This window comes from Triticum dicoccoides, chromosome 1A (genome assembly GCF_002162155.2).
Source record: "Triticum dicoccoides isolate Atlit2015 ecotype Zavitan chromosome 1A, WEW_v2.0, whole genome shotgun sequence".
Classification (NCBI taxonomy): Eukaryota; Viridiplantae; Streptophyta; class Magnoliopsida; order Poales; family Poaceae; genus Triticum; species Triticum dicoccoides.
In genome coordinates this window covers 457,006,827-457,012,356 of record NC_041380.1, presented here as the reverse complement: position 1 = coordinate 457,012,356, position 5,530 = coordinate 457,006,827, and positions in this window count along the sequence as shown.

Here is a 5,530-nt window from a genome sequence, read left to right as displayed (position 1 = left end):
CTAGATTGAGACGAAGCTTGTGCATATTACTCTTGTGGGCTATGCTACCTCTTGAGCACTGCGTTGGTTTTCCCTTGAAGAGGAAAGTGTGATGCAGCAAAGTAGCATAAGTATTTCCCTCAGTTTTTGAGAACCAAGGTATCAATCTAGTAGGAGACTACACGCAAGTCCCTTGTACCTACACAAACAAATAATAACCTCACAACCAACGTGATAAAGGGGTTATCAATCCCTTCACGGTCACTTACGAGAGTGAGATCTGATAGAGATAATAAGATAAATATTTTTGGTATTTTTATGATATAGATTGAAAGTAAAGATTGCAAAATAAAATAGATTGGAAACTTATATGATAAAAGATAGACCCGGGGGCCATAGGTATCACTAGTGGCTTCTCTCAAAATAGCAAAAGTATTACGGTGGGTGAACAAATTACTGTCGAGCAATTGATAGAAAAGTGCATAATTATGAGAATATCTAGGCATGATCATGTATATAGGCATCACGTCCGTGACAAGTAGACCGAAATGATTCTGCATCTACTACTATTACTCCACACATCGACCGCTATCCAGCATGCATATAAGTATTAAGCTCATAAGAACAGAGTAATGCATTAGGCAAGATGACATGATGTATAGGGATAAACTCAGGCAATATGATATAAACCCCATCTTTTTATCCTCGATGGCAACAATACAGTGCCTTGCTGCCCCTGCTATCACTGGGAAAGGTCACCGCAAGATTGACCCCGAAGCTAAGCACTTCTCCCAATGCAAGAAAGATCAATCTAGTAGGCCAAACCAAACTAATAATTTGAATAGACTTGCAAAGATAACCAATCATACATAAAAGATTTCAGAGAAGAATCAAATATTGTTCATAGATAATCTTTATCATAAACCCACAATTCATCGGATCTCGACAATCACACCGCAAAAAGAGTTACATCGAATAGATCTCCAAGAAGATCGAGGAGAACTTTGTATTGAGATCCAAAGAGAGAGAAGAAGCCATCTAGCTAGTAACTATGGACCCGAAGGTCTGTGGTAAACTACTCACACATCATCGGAGAGGCTATGGTGTTGATGTAGAAGCCCTCCGTGATTGATTCCCCCTCCGGCGGAGCTCCGGAAAAGGCCCCAAGGTGGCATCTCTTGGGTACAGAAGGTTGCGGCGGTGGAAATAGGGTTTCCTAGTGCTCCTGGATGTTTTCGGGGTATATGGATATATATATATATCCATATATATAGGAGGAAGAAGTAGGTCGGTGGAGCTGTGAGGGACCCATAAGGGTGGGGGCGCGCCCAAGGGGGCAGGCGCGCCTCCCTGCCTCGTGGCCGCCTCGCTTCTTTATTGACGTCCACTCCAAGTCCCCTGGATCACGTTTGTTCCAAAAATAACTCCCCCGAAGGTTTCATTCCGTTTGGATTCCGTTTGATATTCCTTTTCTGCGAAACACTAAAATAGGCAAAAAAATAGCAATTTGCACTGGGCCTTGGGTTAGTAGGTTAGTCCTAAAAATAATATAAAAGTGTATAATAAAGCCCATTAGACATCCAAAATAGATAATATAATATCATGGAACAATAAAAAATTATAGATATGTTGGAGACGTATCAAGCATCCCCAAGCTTAATTCCTACTCGTCCTCGAGTAGGTAAATGATAAAAACATAATTTTTGATGTGGAATGCTACCTAGCATAATTCTCAATGTAATTTTCTTTATTGTGGCATGAATACTCACATTCGAAAGATTCAAGACAAAAGTTAAATATTGACATAAAAATAATAGTACTTCAAGCATACTAACTAAGCAATCATGTCTTCTCAAAATAGCATTGCCAGAGAAAGTTCATCCCTACAAAATCATATAGTTTGGTCATGCTCCATTTTCGTCACACAAGAATGTTCTCATCATGCAGAACCCCGATGACAAGCCAAGCAATTGTTTCATACTTTAGTATTCTCAAACTTTTTTCAACTTTCACGCAATACATGAGCGTGAGCCATGGATATAGCACTATGGGTGGAATAGAATATAATGATGGGGGTTGTGTGGAGAAGACAAAAAAGGAGAAAGTCTCACATCGACGCGGCTAATCAACGGGCTAGGGAGATGCCCATCAATTGATGTCAATGCAAGGAGTAGGGATTGCCATGCAACAGATGCACTAGAGCTATAAATGTATGAAAGCTCAATAGAAGAAACTAAGTGGGTGTGCATCCAACTTGCTTGCTCACGAAGACCTAGGGCATTTGAGGAAGCCCATTGTTGGAATATACAAGCCAAGTTCTATAATGAAAAATTCCCACTAGTATATGAAAGTGACAAAACAAGAGACTCTCTATCATAAAGATCATGGTGCTACTTTGAAGCACAAGTGTGGAAAAAGAGGATAGTAGCATTGTCCCTTTTTATTTCATTTTTTCCTTTTTTAGGCCTTTTTTTATTTGGCCTTTCTCTTTTTTTATTTGGGACAATGCTTTATTAATGATGATCATCACACTTCTATTTATTTACAACTCAATGATTACAAATCGATACTAGAATAAAATATGACTCTACATGAATGCCTCCGATGGTATAACGGGAAGGGCAATGAATCAAGAGTGCCATGTATGATAAATTATGCATGGTGGCCTTGCCACAAATATGATGTCAACTACATGATCATGCAAGGCAATATGACAATGATGAAGTGTGTCATAAATGAAAGGGTGGAAAGTTGCATGGCAATATATCTCGGAATGGCTATGTAAATGCCATAATAGGTAGGTATGGTGGCTGTTTTGAGGAAGATATAAGGAGGTTTATGTGTGATAGAGTGTATCATATCACGGGGTTTGGATGCACCGGTGAAGTTTGCACCAACTCTCAAGGTGAGAAAGGGCAATGCATGGTACCGAAGAGGCTAGCAATGATGGAAGGGGGAGAGTGCGTATAATCCATGGACTCAACATTAGTCATAAAGAACTCACATACTTATTGCAAAAATCTACAAGTCATCAAAAACCAAGCATTACGTGCATGCTCCTAGGGGAATAGATTGATAGGAAAAGACCACGCTCGTCCCCGACCGCCACTCATAAGGAAGACAATCAAATAACACCTCATGTTTCAAATTTGTTACACAACGGTTACCATATGTGCATGCTACGGGACTTGCAATCTTCAACACAAGTATTTCTCAAATTCACAACTACTCAACTAGCACAACTTTAATATCACCATCCTCATATCTCAAAACAATTATCAATTATCAAACTTCTCATAGTATTCAATGCACTTTTTATGATAGTTTTTATTATACCCATCCTGGATGCCTATCATATTAGGACCAATTTTATAACCAAAGCAAATTACCATGTTGTTCTAAAGGACTCTCAAAATGATATAAGTTAAGCATGAGAGATCAATAATTTCTATAAAATAAAACCACCACCGTGCTCTAAAAGATATAAGTGAAGCACTAGAGCAAAATTATCTAGCTCAAAAGATATAATTGAAGCACATAGAGTATTCTAATAAATTCCAATTCATGTGTGTCTCTCCCAAAAGGTGTGTACAGCAAGGTTGATTGTGGTAAACTAAAAAGCAAAGACTCAAATCATACAATATGATCCAAGCAAAACACATATCATGTGGTGAATAAAAATATAGCCTCAAGTAAAGTTACCGATGGAAGAAGACGAAAGAGGGGATGCCTTCCGGGGCATCCCCAAGCTTAGGCTTTTGGTTGTACTTGAATTTTACCTTGGGGTGCCTTGGGCATCCCCAAGCTTAGGCTCTTGCCACTCCTTATTCCATAATCCATCAAATCTTTACCCAAAACTTGAAAACTTCACAACACAAAACTCAACAGAAAATCTCATGAGCTTCGTTAGTATAAGAAAACAAACCACCACTTATGGTACTGTAATGAACTCATTATTTATTTATATTGGTGTTAAACCTACTGTATTCCAACTTCTCTATGGTTCATACCCTTCGATACTAGCCATAGATTCATCAAAATAAGCAAACAACACACGAAAAACAGAATCTATCAAAAACAGAATAGTCTGTAGTAATATGTAGGTTTCAAATACTTCTGTAACCCCAAAAATTCTGAAATAAATTGGTGAACGTGAGGAATTTGTCTATTAATCATATGCAAAAATAATCAACCTAATCGCACTCTCCAGTAAAAAATGGCAGTAAATATCGTGAGCGCTAAAGTTTCTCTTTTTTACAGCAAGATCGCAAAAACTTCCCCCAAGTCTTCCCAAAGGTTCTACTTGGTGCAAACACTAATTAAAAGCATAAAACCACATATAACAGAGGCTAGATGAATTATTTATTACTAAACAGAACCAAAAAGCAAGAAACAAAAATAAAATTTGGTTGCCTCCCAACAAGCGCTATCGTTTAACGCCCCTAGCTAGGCATTGATAAATTCAATGATGCTCACATGAAAGACAAGAATTGAAGCACAAAAGAGAGCATCATAAAACGCGTGACAAACACATCTAAGTCTAACATACTTTCTATGCATAGGCATCTTATAGGCAAACAAATTATCATAGCAAGCAAAAACTAGCATATGCAAGGAAGTGGAAAGAAACAATAGCAATCTCAATATAACGAGAGGTAATTTAGTAACATGAAATTTTCTACAATCATATTTTCCTCTCTCATAATAATTACATGTGGGATCATAAGCAAATTCAACAAAATATCTATCACACAAAATATTTTCAACACGATCCACATGCATGCAAAGTTGACACTCTTCCAAAACAGTGGGATTAACATTAACTAAAGTCATGACCTCTCCAAACCCACTTTTATCAAAAATTTCATAAGATTGAACATTTTCCAAATATGTGGGATCTAAAGTTGACACTCTTCCAAACCCACTTTCAATGATATTGCAAACACTATTATCAATCTCATATTCATCATGGGGCTTAAATAAATTTTCAAGATCAAAAGAAGAATCACCCCAATCATGATCATTGCAACAAATAGTAGTTATAGGAAAACTAGCATTCCCAAGCTTGAGGTTTTTCATATCATTAACACAATTGACATTAAGAGAATTTATAATAACATCATTGCAATCATGCTTTTCATCGAAGGAACTATCAAGTATGGGTGCAATAGCAACGATCTCATGTTTAACATAAGGAACTGTAGCAAATTCATCTTCATAAATATTGGCATCATGGCCACAAGAATAGCAACCATCATGTTCATCAAGGGATATTTCAATCAAATAATTGGAATCATAATTATCTATAGATTCATGCATATCATTATTTTCTTCCAAAGCAGCGGTCATTCTTTTAATAAATTCTTTGACATAGACATTATGAGCATAGTTTTCATAGCAATATTTAAGTATGTCAAGATTTTCAGATTCGTAGAGAGTAATATCATACTTTTCAATCAAAGAAGCAACTTCATAAGCACCCTTAAAAGAAACAAATTCTTCAATTTGTTCAATATCATAGTAACTATAAACACCCTTTGCATAAGAAGAT